The sequence below is a fragment of the Macrobrachium rosenbergii genome, chromosome 55 (genome assembly GCF_040412425.1).
Source record: "Macrobrachium rosenbergii isolate ZJJX-2024 chromosome 55, ASM4041242v1, whole genome shotgun sequence".
In the NCBI taxonomy this organism is placed as follows: domain Eukaryota; kingdom Metazoa; phylum Arthropoda; class Malacostraca; order Decapoda; family Palaemonidae; genus Macrobrachium; species Macrobrachium rosenbergii.
The window spans coordinates 82,032,663-82,054,597 of NC_089795.1; the positions used below are offsets into that span (position 1 = coordinate 82,032,663).

General features: G+C 36.2%; 1 long non-coding RNA gene across 1 annotated transcript in view; it reads right to left on the reverse strand.

The window, feature by feature from the left end:
• Nucleotides 1-21,935, reverse strand: part of LOC136835517 (uncharacterized) — a 73,014-nt gene that overhangs the window by 34,370 nt on the left and 16,709 nt on the right. Inside the window, exon 2 of the long non-coding RNA XR_010852182.1 lies at nt 17,342-17,446. This is a non-coding gene — a long non-coding RNA (uncharacterized lncRNA). The remainder of the gene's footprint in view (nt 1-17,341; nt 17,447-21,935) is intronic.

Sequence of the window (21,935 nt, forward strand, 5' to 3'; positions counted from 1 at the left end):
TTAATAATAACCATATACAGAATTCTTTCTCAAAGGTAATTCTTGATCAATTTTTGGAGTCTTACTGAAGATTTCAAGCTAAAATTGAGATTACCTGCGTAAGGTACCATTTATTTACCTTTGTCTATATGCATGTGTTTGTGTATATAAGTTGCATACCTATGAGGTTATTAAACACTAAGGAAAAATGAGAGCACAAAGGTCTTGAAGGTGCAATAGGAAGAAAACCTCGCAGTTTCACCATGAATCAACTGTTATGAGAGGGTGGAAAATAAGACGGAAGAAAGAGAATAAGAACGGTGGTACAGTAAATGGAATGAAAGCGGTTGCAGCTAGGGGCCGAAGGGAGGCCGCAAAGAACCTTACGTAATGCCGACAGTGCACCACCCGCCTTTGGGGACCTGTAGCTGACACAAAAAAGGTAAGAAACGCCTTCTTCGATACCCTCCCAGAAATAACACGTTTAATTCTATACTGGCGGATTGCATCCCAAAGGGAAAATAAAAGTTTAGTCTAAATTAGTTTAACTTCCCGACAGAGTCATCAGTCTCACCAGGGAAGCAGGAATTACTGGAGCTTTCGTCGTTCGCAAAGACCATTATTGTTTTAATTCCAGACGGACAACTCTGAATATTCGTTTTTTTTTATTTTTTATTTTTTTTTTAGGAGGGAGGCTGTGGGAATGACTGATTTGTGATACTTTCGGTAACTGTGGTTTTTAGTGTTTCTTAAAAGCATATTTAGATGTTTGGTTGTCTTTTCATGATGCTGACTCTGCCTAGCAATTTACAAAATTATTTTTAATGTTATAGTATTTTATATGGGACGATGCTTTTAACAACCAGACGTTTGGTTGAATATATGGCCGTCCATGTACTTTTTAAAGTACGTACACTTACCATCTACATTTGTTTTGCTTGAGCACCAAGGTAACAATTACCATAATGTGTTTGGTTTACTTAAAGCTGCGCCTCGTAAATAGATTCTTAATGTCTATCAAGTTCACGAACAGGACGTCACTTTCTTGGAATTAGTCGATTTTGTAAATGGTACTGAGAATTCAGCTTCCTTGAAACTTTATTTTTAACGATGTATAACAACATTCGGAATCAAATATAAGAATCGTTTCTTTCAGAGCGAGCACTCGCCAAGGAAAAAATCTATTTCTTCAGGAAATTCTGTGCGTAAATCTATCTCCAGGAGAAACAAAATTACACAAATTTTACAAGTAACTACAACTCGCAAAAAAAAGAGAGAAATCAGAAGCCTAAATTTAATTTTCCACTCTAAAAGTGGGAAATCTGTTAATTATTGAGAATAACGATATGTCACTTACAGAGACTGCATCTAAGGAATGGTTCATAAAAATGTAATTAAAGAAAAGCTAATTAGCATTATAAAAGGAGTGAGCTGGAAGTTCTTGGCTCAGATGGAATGGGAACAAAGACAGATAATCATTTAATAGTGATTTGTTAGTTCTGAGGGCTTTATTACTTTGGCTAGGAAAACATGGAAAATTCTCTTAGGCCCATCTTTATAACAGATCGTTTATTTTGTCAACGTTTCATCACAATCTATAGAAAATCACACTGTAATAAGATATTATTTATCGCAGAATAAAAATAGAGACAGCATGAAATACTTGAGACCAGCAAACTGTATACTTGTTAATTTTTATTCGTTTATATAAATGTTAGAAGGGGTGACATCTTACAATCTCAAATCATCAAGCTCAAATGCACACATGATATATTGTATGTATGTATGTATGATATATATATATATATATATATATATATATATATATATATATATATATATATATATATATATAATTATACATGTCAGGTGGATCTCTTATATCTAAGGATAACAACACAAAGAAAATAAAATTCATTTCTAAATATATTACGTACATTATGTAAAAGTTCCAACGAATACAAGTGAATAAAACTCTCAAAACTTAACAATAAGCAATCGGCGATGCAAGGCAGCCCCTAGCAATATATATTCTCTCCCTCCAAAGAATCCAGCGCCCGAATTCCACACCTTGACTTTAAAAGAAGCGTTATATGAAATTCCTTGGATACAATTTTTTTTCTCTCCCAGAGAGTAATTTTGACTTTTCCGTAGAATTTCAACATTCTTTGCCAGATCAGTTCTTCTGTTGACGGTGTGGACCTCATATATTCTCTAAACTTCCTTGGAAAGTATTACTGTAAGTCGGGGTGGCTGGAGCCCTGAGTGAGTGCGGGTGAGAGCGAGATACAACAAAGAATACGGGAGGGTTTATGTATATATGTATGTATATATATGTGTGTGTATGTTTATATATACAGTTTATATATATATATATATTATACATAATGTATATATATATAATACTGTATCGGTAGCAGTCTTGCCTTATTTAGCTATGGATTACTGTATGTACTTGGTGGTCACTTGAATGCAGTGGCTGCAGTCGGATATGAGAGACGTAAAGCTAACGATCTCAAAGATCTACTGTACATGTTGAGTAACAGAATGGTCATACGTGGACCACCCCATCTAAGGGAAATAACATATATATATATTCACGTATATATAATATATATACACACAATCTATCTATCTATATATATATATATATATATATATATATATATATATATATACAGTATATTCCTAGAATGCAATGAATATAACAAATACGAACGCGCTCTTACATAAATCCCGTTCATATTTGTGTCCCTACCCAAGAAAGTAGCTCATAGAATGGAGCCATTCCTTTATTCACAAGGCGAGATGTCCTTTGAGATTACTGTGCAAAGAAAACCCAAAGAACATGGAGGTAAAATACTCTGGTAATCAACGACTATATTAAGACTATTTTTTCCTTCTCTGGAGCAAGTGCTCACAAGACTGTTTTCTTGATTACCAACTCTTGCACTCGTTTTATAACATCTGCAGTTGAAAATTTCAACCTTTTTGCTGTTTGAAGAAGTTGGATAAATTGGAGAACATCCCCATATAGAGAAGCTTCGTTAATTGGAGAACATCCCCATATGAGAAGCCTCGTAAAGCTTAACTAAAAACTTTTGTTTCTCAAGTTTTTTATATTTTTTTTCTTTCCCCTTATTCATTCCTAGTTTAAGTAATTGACTAAAAAATTTTCAAACTACCGATACGAGACCCCTGACATTTAAGCCTTTGATACATTTAAGATAGCAACAAATATCTAAAAGCCTTTCTTGTTACTTTCCACAAAATATTTAACCTGACAAACCAATTATATGTGAAAACCCCTCCCCACGTTTGGGTCTGAAATTTCCATAAGCATTGTTGTAACAAAGTGAAATTCTCAGGAAGATTTGAAAGCTACAGAAGTTAGGGAATTTAGATTCTACAAATTCCCACAGAAAGTTGAGCATTTATATGAACGTCTTTGAGTTCCCACATGTGAAGGCCTCTTCAAAAAACACAATAAAGAAAGGTAAAAGTTTAAAGTTTTTAAACTAACGAAATTTGTGTAGCGGGGTAATCACTTGGCTTTCTTTGGCAAGAATGGAATGGAATGAAATACAAACTTTAGGCCAAAGGCGCTGAAACGGAAAATGAGAGCACAAAGGTTTTCAAGGTGTGACAAGAAGACAACTTCGTAGCTGCACTGAGAAACAATTGTTGGGAGAGAGTGGAAAGTAAGTTGGAGGAAAGAATGTGAACAGAGGTATAGTAAAATGAATAAATGGGGCTGCAGCTAGGGGCCGAAGGGACGCTACGAAGAACCTCAAGTAATGCCTACAGTGCACCGCTTGAGATGCACCGATGGCACTACCTATCTACGGGGCAAGATTGTCACTGAAAAGGTTGAAATGGGTGGAATTAAAAGATATTCTCATACACCTCACAACTTTTTCTAAATAAACTGTACCATAAATGTCCGTTGTAGAGCAAAACATTTTGAAAACTGCAGTGATGAAACAATGAAAACTGTAAATATTAAACTTCTCCGGAATTTTATTATTGTGCTAAAAAGCCGAAAGCTATTTTTTTGTTTAATGAACAATTTTATCTTGAATCATACACGCAATCTCTATTTTTCTGTGAATTTATGTTCACTGTACGGCCTAATCAAAGTAGTATCCGGGGAGAGAGAGAGAGAGAGAGAGAGAGAGAGAGAGAGAGAGAGAGAGAGAGAGAGAGAGAGAGAGAGAGAGAGAGAGAGAGAGATTGTTCTTATGAGCCACACAGGAAATACAGTACATGAAATAAAAGAAGCAAACTCAGACTTGTTAAAAGATGTTGTGACATTCAGCAACGATAAAAAGGCACACGCTAGTTGACCATGGTGTCAAACTGAGAGACCACTTGCCTTAACTATTAAAGGCAAACTCTTCTAAGAAAAGAAGGGGTGAATCACTTACCATAAAAGGCGAATTTCTGGATTCAGAATGATAAACTGACAAGAAAAGAAGGTAAGAGGACGTAAAGGAAATCCCGTGTATGCAGACCAAATCAATCCTTGTTGGCCTGAACTGTTCATGTAATTTCTGCCTGGATCGACGCTTACAGTAGCTCTCGGAATTCGTGTATCTCTCTAGACCTTGTTCGTACTCTTTATCTGCGGAGATAAGCTCGTCTAGCGAGCTAGCATCCGCTGAATGGTGTAGCTTCTACGACGTCTTTATTTCGAAAGCACTGACAATTAACAGGGCGCATGCGCTGTACGTACCAGCAGACGTTGTAACACATCATACGGCCTCGTATTCGTAGCCACTTAGAATATAATAATACAAGAATAGCAAAACAGACCCTGTTAACTGTCAGTGCTTTCGAAATAAAGACGGCGAAGAAGTTACACCATTCAGCGAATACCAGCTCGCTAGACGAACTTATCTCCGCAGATGAAGAGTACGAACAAGGTCTATAGAGATACACGAGTTTCGAGAAGTACTGATAGCGTCGATCCAGACAGAAATTACTTGAACAGTTCAAGCCCACAAGGATTGATTTGGCCTGCCCACACGGGGGCATGAAAGTGAAATCCAGAGGCCTTGGGATTCGAGATAACCAAAATTAAGCACGCAAAGAGGCTCACTTTGTAAAACTGGGGCTATGAGCTTCTATTGGGAGCACCAGAGCGACCTCTGCAACACCAGGGACCAAAGATTCCCTCCGCAATCCCCTGGAGAGAATAAGTATCTCTTAGTTTAACCAGACCACTCAGCTGATTAACAGCTCTCCTAGGGCTGGCCCGAAGGATTAGATTTATTTTTACGTGGCTAAGAACCAATTGGTTACCTAGCAACGGGACCTACAGCTTATTGTGGAATCCGAACCACATTATAGCGAGAAATGAATTTCTATCACCAGAAACAAATTCCTCTTGTTCTTCACTGGCCGGTCGGAGATTCGAACTCACGACCAACAGAATGGTAGTTGAGAACGGAAGCTGCTCACCCAGCGAGGAACTTCCCCTGGAGAGAGAGAGAGAGAGACCAAAAGGAGGGCAAATCGGCAATGTTAAAAATGGCAATCATTTTTGTCATTAGAAAATTACTATTGAGCTGGAGACTACACAGACACAGAGAGACACAGAAGGGGGCGGGGGGACAAAAGGAGGAAAAGTCGGCAATTTCTGAAACTGGCAACTTTGTCACTGGCAGCTATTATCGGGTTGGAAACTAAACATTAAGACGGACAGACAGACGAGTAGAGAGAGAGAGAGAGAGAGAGAGAGAGAGAGAGAGAGAGAGAGAGAGAGAGAGGAAATACGGACATAACAGGTTATTCTACCCTAAAAAAAATAAGAAGCAAGTACAAAATGCGCCGAAGTTTTCTGTACAGCCGCTACAGCGTATAATCAAGGTCAACGGAAATAGACCCATCTTCCGCAGGTTTCGGTATAATGCTGTATGAGCCGCGGTTCATGAAACTTAAACCACGGCCCTGTGGTGGCCTATCCTATATCGTTGCCAGAAGCACGATTATGGCTAACTTTAACCTTAAATAAAATAAAAACTACTGAGGCTAGAGGGCCGCAATTTGGTATGTTGACGATTGCAGGGTGGACGATCAACATACCAATTTGCAGCCCTCTAGCCTGAGTGGTTTTCCAGATCTGAGGACGGACAGAAAAAGTGCGACAGAAGAAAGTGCGGACGGACAGACAAAGCCGGCACAATAGTTTTCTTTTACAGAAAACTAAATAGTCCAACAAACCCCAAAAATAAAATTGACCAATTTTTGGCTTAATGGACTCTCCAAGCTTGAATTCATATGATCAGGAAGTTCGTCCAGTTTTGCTCCTTTTAAGCCAGTTTTGTCGTTGGAAACCCATTTAAACACATGCTTACAAAAATAAAAGAAGCATATACCACTTTACAATGAGTGGAAGGCACTTTGGACAAAGAGTACTTACTCTGTTTCTTCCAGGATTCTACGAGAAGGGCGTGAGCAGGTCTCCCTGGAAAACCAGGGTCCCTGGGCTCCATTACAGTCATCAACCACTCTACTTTAATTTGAATTATACACTCGTTTATCATGTTCCATGCTGAATGGATTAAAGCAAGCCTAGCATTTTCCAGCGACCGGTTGTAGAACTATATTTCATATAGAATATTGATAGATGCAACCGAACAGAACGCATTAACTGAAGTCCATTAAGTTTAATATATTTAGAGACAGCATTCATAAGCCAGTATATGGAACTACTTTTTTATACAGTGAAATCTTTTAGGCATTTTGTAGAGACGAATTCTCTGGCTATATAAACACAAAGGCCAATAGTAAGATACCCGTCCTCCTATATTAGCAATGTCACAACCAGTTGTAATCATGGTCAATTTCTGACATCAATATACCCAAATGCCTGATGAGATATCAGAAATTTATGTAAGAAATATTTAGAATCGACCGGACTGTATTTGATATCACTGAAGTCACCTTAGTATATTAACATGATAAATATTCACATTACTGGTTAAGTGTTTATTATAAGCTATTTTACATATTTTAGTTACAACAAAAATAAAACCTTTTTGTCTTTCTATTCATATATCTGTTATTATTATTATTATTATTATTATTATTATTATTATTATTATTATTATTATTATTATTACCACACAGAATTGTTGAAAAATTACTGGGAAGCTCCTACGACAGAAACTACTCACCGCATTACCGTTATGTAATGACTCCTTGCCATAACTTCCTAATTCATCATTCACTGCTCATTCATCCGAATGCCTGAACAAATCTCAGGGGATGATCCCAAAAAAAAAGTTTTCTCCCAAAACATTTCCAAGATATCAGGTACAAGAGTAATACCGTCAGCATCTCCATTCATAAAGGATGATATTTTCACAGGACGTGGAATATTATGTTGGAATTTTGCACTTTTCGAATATGTCTGATTTAAATACACACACCCTCAAACACACACATACATATATGTATATATATATATATATATATATATATATATATATATATATATATATATATATATAATATGATTTTTATATACGATGTCAATGATTTTTGTCTTCCTCCGTCAGTAGTACTTAGTAAGTTGACAACTCTCATGCTGAGAGAGAGAGAGAGAGAGAGAGAGAGAGAGAGAGAGAGAGAGAGAGAGAGAGAGAGAGAGAGAGAGACTCTAATTGCAAGTACAGTAGTAGGATTTTTTAAGAGAGAGAGAGAGAGAGAGAGAGAGAGAGAGAGAGAGAGAGAGAGAGAGAGAGAGAGAGAGAGAGAAGGGAGGGGGTAAAAGTGCAACTCTCAAGTACAGTAGTAGGACTTTTTTAAAGGAAGAGAGAGAGAGAGAGAGAGAGAGAGAGAGAGAGAGAGAGAGAGAGAGAGAGAGAGAGAGAGAGGCATCAACGTATACTCACTGTAATACTGCCTTGATATATAATTCTTTCAAATCCCTTTTTGATTGCACGCTTATCCCTCCTAGCTTGTTTTGCGGTGCAGTTCTCTGCGTCTTTTCCCTCTCGGAAAAGTTCATTATCGCTAAAGCACGAGATGGAGTTTCCCCTCTCCGCAAAACTAAGCTTGTTAACGAGAATATGTCGGTTCTTCCAAAAACGTTTGTCGGATTTCTTTTTTAAATTTTTTCTTTCTTTCTTTTTATTAACTATCTTTTTTTTTATTCGTATATATATTGGATTTAATTTGCTTCCTTACAGATGTCTTTAAATCCAATATGAATGGCGATCTTAAGGATGGTGCTTGATACAGATCAAACGCCAAATTAAGAGTCAACCAAATACACTGGCTGAGAACTACACTTGTTTATCAAAATCCCGTTACAATTATCGAGAATTTCGGGAACCTTAATCTTTGTATTTGTATCAGAAATTTAGAAAAGGAACGTGCGAAATTATCCAAAAGCTTTAATTATTCAAACTGTTTAATATTTCTTAATTATTAAAATTAATTACATTTTCTAAATTATTAAAATTATTCAATTAAATTTTTTATTATTAAAATTATTTAATTAAATTTAATTATTAAAATTACTCAATTACATTTTAAAATAAATTATTCAAATTTTTAAAAGTAAATTATTTAATTTTTCAGTTCCTAACCGGAGCATAAAAATAAAATCTCTCCTTTATACCAGTAAAAGCTTGTTTCGTACCTGTCCCGAATTACCTGAGCTGGAATGCTGTCAAGCTTATTGAAATCAAGCACGGTATTAACTTCCGCTCTAGGAGGACACTACCTTTTATTACGTCACGACTCTCCTCCATTCATTCCCATTCCCATTTTACCTCTTCCAAAAGTGTCACTCAATGAGACATCTGAGGCATTCTGGAAATCATTGTTACCTTACAAACAAGACATTCGTTTAGCTAAGTGAAGAGCTGACTGAGAATGCTATTTAGAACCCGACACAATGAGCTGGCGTCTCTGGGTGAATACGAACGAACGAGCGTCAGATGTCGCCTTTTCAAAGTCAAGAGAAAACGAATATTACTCACTTCGAAATGTCAGCGTAACGAGATATGATAACACCGTGAATTTCTGCCTCGTGAAGTGCTTTAAGTCTACTCCTTCCTAATGAGGATTCGTGTTTATTTACGTATTCGAAAACAGAGTCAACGTAACTAATCACAGTCTACTGGAAGTTCTCCAAAAGCTATGACTGCCACTCAATAAATATTATATGTATAACACGAGTGTTTGACAAAATGCAAACGTTGTCTATACACCTAGGCGTCTGAAACGCAACTTGATCATTCTTGTTTAGTTCAAAAATAAATTAGAAAATAAAAACCTTAAATTATAAAAAAAAAAATGTAAGTAGGCCTGCTCCTCTTTGGAATTCAAATGTATGCAAGGCAAAAGTTATCGGTACACAGGCCTTAGAGAGAGAGAGAGAGAGAGAGAGAGAGAGAGAGAGAGAGAGAGAGAGAGAGAGAGAGAGAGAGAGAAAGAGAGAGAGAGATCAGGGTTTTAAGAATTGTAGATCTGGAGAAAAGTTATAAAAGTAACTTGGAGAGACCATACTAGCAAATAATAGGTATATAGAATGGTAGGAGAGGCAAGGAACTTACGTAAGCACAGGAGATGAAAAGAATTGATAGGACATATTTGAAATGGGGGGAATTACTGATAGAAGACGAAAAATAGAAAGAAGATAAGTCCAGATCAAGATAAGATGGGAGCACTTCAGAGTGACTGACTCATGACTGATCCACTCCTGATAACAATAACAGCGTCGAACATTTCTTCTTCCTTTCCTTTTTTTTTCTATTTCACGTGCTTCTCGCAGAGCAGGACAAAAGTAATTCTGAAAAATACCAAAGCCGGACCCATAACAGTTATTAATCCGTCACGATTCTAACCTGTAAAAGTTTTCTTACATTCTTCCGCATCACCATTTGATTTTGCTGAGACCTGAATGGGGTCTATAGGTATGAAGGGTCTCAGACTTAAATAGAACTGCACGCATTGTGATTTTTATATCACCGTGTAAGTTGCACACTGTGTATCTTCTAATCTTCCTTCCAGGAGATGCTATGTGAAAAATCCATAACCCTAGAAAATAAAAGGCCTTCAAATGTCCTGATTGCATTTGCATACAAGTCAGACACTGACTTAAAAAATGAATCCCCACAGGCAGTGAGGTTTAATGCAAATCCTCTCACTTTTTAATCCGTGACAAGGGGGTGAGTCCAGATCCTAACCCCCCTCACCCCCATGCCCCCCAACCCAAATTTATGAGCCAAAGGAAGTCTCCACTTAAGATGGTATTGTCGACATCTAATAGTATCGGGTGACTGATAAACACCATTATATGAAAAGTAAAGAAAAAAAATTGAAGCATGAAGGTGAGAGAACCTCAGGTTGAGCTTCGAATTGCCAGTCGGAAATAACCAAGTGTTTCCATACTGAAGTATTTGCATTTCATTACTATTTCATATACAGTATATTTAATATATAAACACTTTACAAATTTAGCAAAACGATATATCTAAACACATCAGAAGAAGAACTGTGACGATCCCTTAAAATGCCCTCAGTCACTTCCCTAATGCTGTCTGGTAAACACGATCGGAGTAAATCAACATGCAAGTTTTTTTGAGGCGTGGCACCCTTGACTTCCCTGCGGTGATGTCACCACATAAACAAGCAGGCCAAGAACTCAACTAGACTATAGCAAACAGACAAACAAACAAGGCCCTCTGCTCCGCGAGGAAAGATCTGAACTTCAGTCATTCGAATCTTGAACTGGAATCCCTGAGGAATATCTGATCCCGTTTAAGTGGGAGGACGAGTGTTGGAACACCACTCGAAGTCTGATACCAGGCAGAAGTTTACCGGCTTCCAAGATACAGCCGGAGTGATCAGGTAAAGAAGCGGAAATTCGAGGAGAGGGACTTCCTGTGTTTATGTAAGATACAGCACCTTTTTTAAGGGGAGACAGGAATTTAGAAACAAGGACTTTGTCTTTGTACATTGAAATAAGTAGCATTTTCTTCGTTGCAGATGAAAATACAGTTTTGGAAAAGTTTTCCTTCAGGCTGGAAAGAGTTTTGGAAAAGTTTTCCTTTGGGCTGGAAAGATTATTCTGTATGTTCATAATTTTTGTTAATGGATAATAATTCGAGACAAATCAAATACCTTATTAAATGCAGAGACAACGTTTCGAGACGGTATAAATGTATGGTCATACTCTTAATACTCAACAACCTTTTTATTTTAAGTCAATACCGTTTCAAGACTGTTAGGATAAATATAGCATATAGATAATACTGGTCTAGAGGAGCTTGGGATTTTCTTATACTCTTTTAAACGCTGATTTGAAGGCGGCTGGTCCGTGTTTAGAGCATCGAATTGAATTGAGTATCGACTAAAGGTTCAAGTTTTCCACTTTGAAACTCCTCTGCCAGTATATCAGTACGCCCGTGCACATAACAATCTGCGTATAATAATTTTTCTCTTAGGATATTTATAAATACATATATATATATATATATATATATATATATATATATATATATATATATATATATATATATATATATATATATATATATATATATATATATATATATAAGCTCTCATGCAGGAAAAGGTTAAAGGAAAGATCGTAGACCTGACCTTTCGTCTTTATTTCAAGACCTGATACCAGTAACAGAAAGGAGAAGTAGTACTGTACAATACTGTAACATTACAATCGTCTCCTTTTCCCTCGTAAGACAACATAAGTAATTTCTCTTCATACCAGTGGGCTATTTGATGTCTTACCTAATTTGTAAATACTAGCAACTGAATAGTTGAACTTTACTTTTGTTTATGTATTTTTTTTTTTACCAGACGAATGTAATGTTACAGTATTGTACTTTTTCTCCTCTCTGTTACTGTGATCAGGTCTTGAAATAAAGACGAAAGCCTGTGGTCTACGATCTTTCCTTTAACCTTTCCTCATGAGTGCTTCTTATATTTATATGCCATGGGATTCATTGTAATATATATATATATATATATATATATATATATATATATATATATATATATATATATATATATATATATATATATATATATATATATATATATATACATAAAGAACATGTAATAGCGCCATACAATAGCCAATAATCTCCAGACTGTTACATGTGCGTTTGTTATGTATATACACACACATATATATATATATATATATATATATATATATATATATATATATATATATATATATATATACATAGTATATATATATATATATATATATAATTATAAATTACACATAACCAGTGAACTGGAAATGGAATGTACGTAGAATCTGTTATTTATAAACCCCGGTGCTGGAAGCTTCCAAAAACCTACCACCTTATAAAACTTGCGCAGGATGCTCATCACTCACCCCTATCTTGCGCGCATTCTCTCGCTTCCTGGACCTTCCGTTTACATAACTCACGCCACCTATCCAACCTGAAACTTTAAGTAGGGAGGAAGAACTAGAAACGGTTGGATAGCTGGCGTGAGTTATTTAAACGGAAGGTACAGGGAGCGAGAGAATGCGCGCAAGATGAGGGGTGAGTGATGAGCCTCCTGCGTAAGTGTATAAGGTGGTAGATTTCGTGGAAGTTTCCAGCACCGGCGTTCATCCATAATTCAGCAGGTAAATGTAGTAGCGACCCTTGTGTGTTTTTTTTTTTTTTTTTTTGCACCCATCCCCTTTTGAGGAAAAATTTAATGGCGATATAAATAACAGATTCTGCGTACATTCCATTTCCAGTTTACTGGTATGTGTAATTCATAACATATATATATATATATATATATATATATATATATATATATATATATATATATATATATATATACATATATATATATATATATATATACACACATGCACATGTAACACTCTGAGGTTATTGGCTTTGTATGACGTTATTACACGTCCTTTTATGCGCTCGGGAACAGAGACGCAAATGTAGCGTGGAAGATATTTGTTAAATTATTTTATCCGTCCCCAAAATACCTGCCCGGGGAAAGCGTCACTGATTACCTTTTCTCGAAAACGCAGCATTTATATAAAGGCTTAGATCAATACGCCTGCAAACAAAGGCTATCCAATATCAGACTGATGTATGCACGGAGTGCAATTTTATTTACTTTTTTTGTAGCGGCAAACTGAACAATTGCGGGTGGGGGGGGGCGATTCTGTATGCAGGAATCGCCGCGTGTACGGTGAACAAGCAGGCGAGAAGTTAAGTGTAAAGTTTTGTTTGCAGTCTCACGAACCTCAGTTTTATTTACTAGAGCGCGTGCGCGTTTCGCGTTTTGTTTTGGAAAGCAAGTCCCGATTTAGACTGACGTGTACCAGAGTCCTTAATGAGTTTTTTATTACTTTTGCTTTGACGTAGGTCCCACGTACGTTCCATTTCTAGTTCAGTAATATATAATCCATATATATATATATATATATATATATATATATATATATATATATATATATGTCTGTGTGTGTGTTTGTGTTATATATATATATATATATATATATATATATATATATATATATATATACATACATATATATGTATATATATTACATATATATTACACACACAAGACGTCTTTTTCCCTCAAGTGAAGTGGCATCAGAATGTGTTAGCTATCGTGTTTTCAGCAAAGCTTTTCAGAATAAGGTTGCCTGCTGATGCCCCTATTTTTAAACCCTGTTGCGATCACAACAGTAGTGTAACTATCAGGTAAATAATTCGCTGCTTTGTCATGGACACGATAAGTGTTGAAGAAAGGTGTCCATCCTCGCCCAAAATTCAAACCTGGAGCCTGCTCTTTGGTGGACTAGGCTGATATATATATATATATATATATATATATATATATATATATATATATATATATATATATATATATATATATATATATATATATATATATATATATATATATATATATATATATATATATATATATATATATATATATATATATATATATATATATATATATATATATATATATATATATTATATACTGTATATATATTACATATATGTATATGTATATATATATTAATGTATATATAAATACACACATACATATATCTATATACATAATTACTGTATATATATAAAATATATACATATACGTATATAGTTTGTGTATGTGTATATACTCATATGTAACACGTCATAAACTTATTAACTTTCTGATACAAGCTTTCACAGAACTGAATCCCATATTTTGGCAAAAGAAAAAAAAAACTCCAAGGTAAAATAAATACATAAAGGTAAAGATGGAAAAATACAAATCAATAAATATGTAAAACCGTTCGGATTCCTCTAAGGCAACTGATAAAGAAAAGCTTTCAACACCGAGAATCTTTCAAGACAAGATTATCCCTACCCTAAGTCCACAAAATTTCTTTCTCTCTTCTTCTTCCCAACTTTTCTTATCTTACTTCCACTTCTTATATGAATCTATCACAAATAACTCAATCTAACTAAAGCTACCAATTAACATTCATTTATACATTGAAAACATGACTTCGTGTTTATGTAAGAGACTCATTTATCCCATCCTGTCCAAATTTCCCCATGTGAAAGCTGGGGACCAAGTACCAGAAATCATAAGAAATGCCATTTAGATTTAGGCAGACGACTACTACTACTACTGCTACTACTACTAAAACTTCTTGCAAAAGTAAACAACAGAAGATTCGGGGAACCGAAACATCAAGCCCTAGTAAAAGGCCGTTCATTAAAATGCAAATGTCTCGAGTTTCATTCAACTTTTTATTAAAAAATCAAAGAAGTTTTCACGCTGTGAAGACAATACTCGCGAGGGGTATTTTCGAAACTTTTCTCAGCCGTTGAATATTCCGCGATGTACTTTTTGAAACGACGTTGATTAGAAGATTCGCTGGTTCTGAATTCTCTGTCACTGAACCTATCTGGGATTCGAGATAGAGAGATTTTCAAAAGAAGTTCTGTTTTTTTTTATTTTTAGTGCTGTGATCGAACTCAATCTGTCGATTTCCCGGTGTTTTTACGAAGCTCCTAAGTTGAAGCATACAAAATTTAGTATGAGAGAGAGAGAGAGAGAGAGAGAGAGAGAGAGAGAGAGAGAGAGAGAGAGAGAACCTCACTCGCATAACGCTTTCAACTCCTGTAGATCTTCGTGTCAGAGAGAGAGAGAGAGAGAGAGAGAGAGAGAGAGAGAGAGAGAGAGAGAGAGAGAGAGAGAGAGAGAGAGAGGATCTCACTCGCATAACGCTTTCAACTCCTGTGGATCTTCGTGTCTAACGCAGCAAAAAGTCTTGTCGATAAACTTATTGCAGGACCCATGAGGTCATCCAGCACTCAAAAGGAAATTGAGAGTAGGTAGGTTTGAAAGATGCAACAGGGGGAAGACTTGCAGTTGCACTATGAAAAAATTGTTGGAAGAGGGAGGAAAGTAAGATGAAAGATAATATGAACGGAGGTATAGTAAAAGGAATGAAAGGGCTTGCAGCTAGGAGCCGGAGGGATGCTGCAAAGAATCTTAAGTAATGCCTACAGTGCACCCTGTGAGGTGCACTGATGGCGCAACCCCCCTAAGGATTTAAAATCCCGTTGAACTGAAAAGCCAATGAACGAAATAATATGAGACAGCCAGTTCGGAGCACAACTTGGTGCCCAGTAGTATACGTAGGCCTATACTGCATTACAAACCCATTACTTTCGTAATTGTACTGAAATGACAGCAGTAATTACGAATAATTTAATCACGCCAGTGGGCATAACCCCGTTACGAGTAATTAGATAAACAGGAACATGATTATCATTAGCGGTCAGGGCTTAATGCTACGGGCATTTTCTGCTGACGTAATACCGCTGTTTATTTCCACTGTTCTTTGCCTAATAATTTTAGCTTTCGTGATACGAACAAATCACTGATATTGCACACATATATATACATTACATATATATTTATATCTTATATATAAATGTTATGTATATATATACTGTAAATATAAATAGGTAGAACTATATAGTTGCTTCGCGGCGGCGACGGCACTATAACTTGACTTTTTCTACAGTTTTTTGGTTGCTAATTATGAATTTACCTTTAATTTTTGGCGCTCGGGTGTAATTAACCTGTAATTAACCCCTGAAGTTCATCCAACAAGGGGTTTCCATTACGCGGTCTTCACAAGACAGCGCACGGGAACGTCTGTTTCGAACGGTTCATATCACGTCCGGCAAGTGCAATAACTTGTTAACGTATGGGTAACCAACACCCCCGGGCCAGTACTAAACACGGCGAAGGGACATTCCATTTGGCCGACAACAAACAGAACCCCGAAAAGTGTAGAAAAAACCAGTTGAAAAGGTAAAAACAGGCGCGGAGCTAATATAAAGAATTACCTATAATATATATATATATATATATATATATATATATATATATATATATATATATATATATATATATATATATATATATATATATATATATATATATATATATATATATATATGAGACAGAGAGAATATAATGATAATGAGGACAACCTTACCTTGGATAGATTTATAAATCTTTATTCATTAAGTCATCATAATCATTACTGTAATTTGTGCTTAGTCAGTGTTACTATTTCAAGTTCCATACCTCCGCCAAGCCTTGAAATCTGATCTTTGTTACACAGAAACTAGGACTCAGCAATATTTGTTACAGTTACTTAAACATACCTACTTAGTTTTAGTTCCCAATGACAGACTGGTCTCTGAGCAGAAATTTTGCTTCAGGTACCAAATCAATATCGGGCATTGCATATCACACTTCCGCATGAGGGTAAGATGCATGTGCATCGTTTTACCAATTACTTTTGTTACTTTTGGGTGAAAGCGTCCATTATGCAAAGACAGGAGACAACATTTTGACCTTGATAAGGTCAAAATGCATATATAACATTTATAAACTGGTTGTCTTCTACAGTGCTTTCCAATGTCAAGAGGGTCTCCCATGTCTAGAAGAGTAATGTTTCGTTTGAAACTTATAACAACCAACTGAAGAGGGAGCATGGCGCTCCGGGACTGTGTGTGGATTTATTGAATATATTTGCTCTCCAATTTGAGGTTTCTTTCAAGTTCCAAATTTCGATACTGATCTGTTAACGAAATGTTTAGTTAACGGTCTTTTTTCAGCTTATCAATTCCAGTTCTCCAAACCGTTAACCCTACCTGAGGGACGACGAGACTTTTCCCAAAATATATATAAAAAAAAGAGCCGTGTAGCGTACAAAAACAAACAAAACTCTCGAGATAAAAACCTACACTATGACAAAATTCACTTGTAAACTAACATTCACTGAAGAACTTACCTTAGTTATATTTAATGCTGAATAAATGAAAGACCAAGCCAGCAATGGAATAGCAGTCTTCAGCGATGGACAATTCATCTTCATAACAGCGTCCTGGGCACGACACTGAAATAAGTAGGGTGGTTTGAGAGCAATGCATTTATCAGTTTAAGGGTACTGGGCCAGGCAGCTACAAAATCAAATACAAAAACTAAACAAATAAATGAAACCACCTCAAGAAGAAAGAAATTTTCACAAGATTCAGAATTGAAGATGAAAGAGTAATCGCATTATTTTGGCTGACTTCGTAGTGGTACAGTTGATGTCATGTTCATAGCAAGCACGTGTTTACAAATCCAACCCAGGAAAAACAAATGTTTATTTACTTCCCGTTTCGAATTCAAGGCTGTCAACAGAAAAACTATCAATCAAAATGGGAAAACAAGAAGTTATGAAGTGATTATGGCTATTAAAAATACGGACACGCGCGCTCTCTCGCTGCTACAACGATACACTTACGCTTCTAAACGAAAAGCTATATAAAATCACATTTCACAGAACCGATTTCGTTCAGTTGCTTGGCACTCCTCTGCTTCCAAAAATTATGTTCGTTTGTTCTGAGCGAACACCTCTGCACACTAGGCCGAATTATTTAATATGCCATTGCCACGGATCAGTGCAGCTTACAGAACGTTTGAAATTCTTAAACACATTACGAATCTAATTGTATTTTACTGTTTTTGTACCTCAGCGATTCATCTAATTCCAAATATTCCTCTTCCTCGTAAAATCGTAAAGCTGATTATTTGTGTTATACTGTATATAGTAAAAGCTCGGTTAGCTGGAATATAAAATTCAGGCCAAAGGCCAAGCACTCGGACCTGTGAGGTCATTCAGCGCTGAAGGAAAACTGGGAGTAGAAAGGTTTTAAAAGCATAACAGAAGGACAGCCTTGCAGTTGCACTATGAAACATTTATCAGGAGATGGCGGGAATTAAGACTGGAAGAAAAAGACTGTGAACGGAGGTGCAGTAAAAGGAATGAAAGGGGCTGCAGCATGGGGCCGAAGGGACGCTGCAAAGAATCTTTGGCAATGCCTACAGTGCATCGCGTAAGATGCACTGACGGCACTAAACACCCCCCAACCTTGGAGAAAAACTCGGTTATATTTAGGCATTTATTTGGAGGACAGTTAACTTGAAATAATTTCCTCTCATATGCAAAGGGTCTCGCTAAGGATAAGACATAGATTAGTGAAGGAGATCAATTTTCCTTGGCGTACTTGTGAGGGACCCTAGTCATTTATTTACCTCTGATTAAACATTTCTCTCCCTCTCTCACTCTCTCACGCTAACAATCGAGGGAAGCACAGAGACACACCAGCCGTCGACGCACAACGAAACAAATTACTTTTAGCCCTAAAAAATGATTAACTTCTCCCGAAGTTGAATGGTCTCTTCATCACGTTTCCATCCGCTCTCATTGCACAATTTTATTTTTCGTGCAACAAAGAGCGATGCCCGAGAACATTAACCATTCCCAACGAGGAGGTGCTGCATTGTCCAAATCAGTGGTATATATATCAATATGTCAGAAATGTTATATTTAACAAGTTATTCTATTATTCTAGGCTACAGCGCGAAAGGTATGACTGCTTTTCTCGATATGAAAAATTGCGCATATATACATACAATCATGAAGCTACAAATGCCGTTTAATATCTAATTCACGATACTTCGGGAATATCCCCGATGGCGAATTATCACCGAAGGTGAATTTTTTAAGTGATAAATGGATCGGTACCGCCGGGTCTCGATCCCTCGACAGAGTACCATCCAACGACTCCTTTCGACGATCCATTTATAACTTAAAAATTCCCCTTCGATGATAATTCCCCATCGATGATATTCCCGAAGTAGCGTGAATTGGATATTAAACAGTTGTAGCTTCATGTTTGTATATAAATCACGGTGTGAAACTAATTTTATATACATACATATGTATATAAATATATATATTATGCATAGATACATACACACAAACATACCTACGTAACATAAATACAGTATATATGTTTATGTATATCTATTTGTGTGTGCAGTTTAATACAAAGGCACTGAATATGTGAAGTACATTATGTATCAAATGAAGATGAAATAATATACCGGCTAAGATATGTAACAATACCGTAAATCATGGGAGATGAACCTTCGGGAATCAGCATCAAACTATAAACGGATCACCCCAAACGGATTTATATCCACTGAGATGAGGGGGTCCTGTTTCCCTCAGGCAAGCAAAGAAAAAATCGGCTGGAACTAGGGATCCGTAATGAAAAATAGAGGCTTAAGGCACATTGCTTTTGACCTCTCGTGGGAATTATTAGTGCCAGCAGATGTTCTGAAAACTATCAGAACTTAAGTCTGAAGAAAAAGTTAACGGATATGACTACAAGGACTTTCTTTCCTACTAGTAATATTCTAGTCCCTGAGGAATACATGCAATGGCTCCTTTTTACTGTATAGTCTATCATAGCTAGTCCTTAGGCACACATAAAGGAAACATATGATTGAATAGTATAGGGCTCACATAACATTTTACAAATTTAAATGAATGTCTGGGTAAATATTTTTACTGCAACTTCCACTGATGTAAAATGACGTAGTAAACAATCTAGTTGCAATACAGTCTTAAGCATTATATTGCAAATACAAGATATTATCATTTTTGCGAGTAAATTACTTGCAGTGACGTAAATATAAAGCAAATAAAACTTGTATCAAGTGCTTTCTATCCATCGCACTACACACAACAACAACCTTATTTGGGAGTTACGTAGAATTCTGTCCCCTTGACCCATCACTCGTAAGTCTCACACGGTGATCCATCTATTCAAGGACCTAGCAGTAATTACTCCTAAGCACTCTTAATCTAGACCTTCATTATTCTGTGTACTAAGACACTGTAATGAATCACAGCCCTTATGCATCCTTCATTAATACTAGGATGTTCATTATAGAACCAACTCCCTATTCGTTATCAAGGCAGCTGTGGAACGTGAGAAGAATATGAATGCTGTTGAACTACCAGTTTTATCTGTTTAAATATTCTTACGCGCCCGTGCACGAAAGTATATGAGCTTCGTTAAAATCGGTTTTAATTATGACCATGGCGTTCAGGGTTCACTCTAAAAATATCGGGGACACTGTCAGAAGCTCCACGTCGAACTGTAATGAATGTAAGAAACCACAAATTCGAGGAAAAGAGTATATATTTTCACTTGCGGTTTCGAGACATCTCAGAACAGAACATAAAATTTAAGCCGAAGGGCAAGCAATGAAAGGAATGTAAAGAGTAACAGGACGAAGACCCCCCAGTTGCACTGTGAAACAACTGTTAGAAGAGTGTGGAAAGTATGATGGGAGGAATATGAATGGAGGTACAGTAAAAGGAATGAAAGGGGTTGCAGCTAGGGGCCAAAGGAACGCTGTAAAGACCCTTAAGTATTGCCTACAGTTCACCCTGTCTGTAGGCAATACTTAAGGGGAATACTGATAAGGTCACGAGAAGTTCTATTTAAAAGAAATCTTAGTTTACTTTAAAAGTACGCTGACAAAAATAAGTTTTAAAATAATTGTCAAAAATATAATAATATTGCTAAGGGAAATAAACTCATAACCCACTAAACCCTGTTCCATTTACGCGGTTGAAAGACTTTCACGATGGCCGCAAGGATTTGCACACGCCGTCCTGATGGTAAACCACCTACTGACATTACGCATACGTTCTTCAATTTTATTGTTTTTTTTTTTAAGCAAATGCTCAAAAATGGTTCTAAATGAATGGACACAACACTCAGGAGGATGTCGAATACTTGGTTATTTGTAGTAATAAATACGTCATTTCAAGTAGACAAAACACAAATATTTTATGTAAAAGCACTTTCTGTAAACAATTTTTTGATACCTAATTAAAAATTCTATCAAATCAAAAAATATATTTTTTAATACAAAAAAAAAAATTGTTAGTATTAGCAAGCAAATTTAATAAAACAATGACTGGAGTGTGAAGGGTTTATTTTCATGAGCTGATCCTCTCTCCTACTAAACGCCTTGTCATCACTGCCTCCGATTTCCTGCATCATTTGATCTGCTCTGAGACTTGCCAGTTTTATTCGAAATGCCTGAGATGGAGGCAGTAATGAAGAATGAGGCTAATTCGTTAGTTTTATGTTTCACAGACAAGACGGTACAATTCCACGAGGGTTAGTACTAACACGGCGAAACTGATTCATCTACACTGTTTCGCCGTGTTTAGTACTAGCCCCTGGGGGGTCAAATGTATTTCGCCGTGCTTACTACTAGCCCCTGGGTGATCAAATGCCCCTTCAAACGTCCGTAAGTGCATTTCGCAAAATTGAAACTGAAAAAATCCTAAATTGTTAGAATATATTTTATTTTTGTTGTGATGAATATTAGTTTGTAAGAATTTGTATATATAGAATATTTTTTCATTTTTTATGAAGATTCGAAAGATATAAAAAAGCGAGTAGGGATGTTCGGACAGAAAACGAACATTATCCAAGAAGACAACCATTCTCGTTCATTTAAAATGC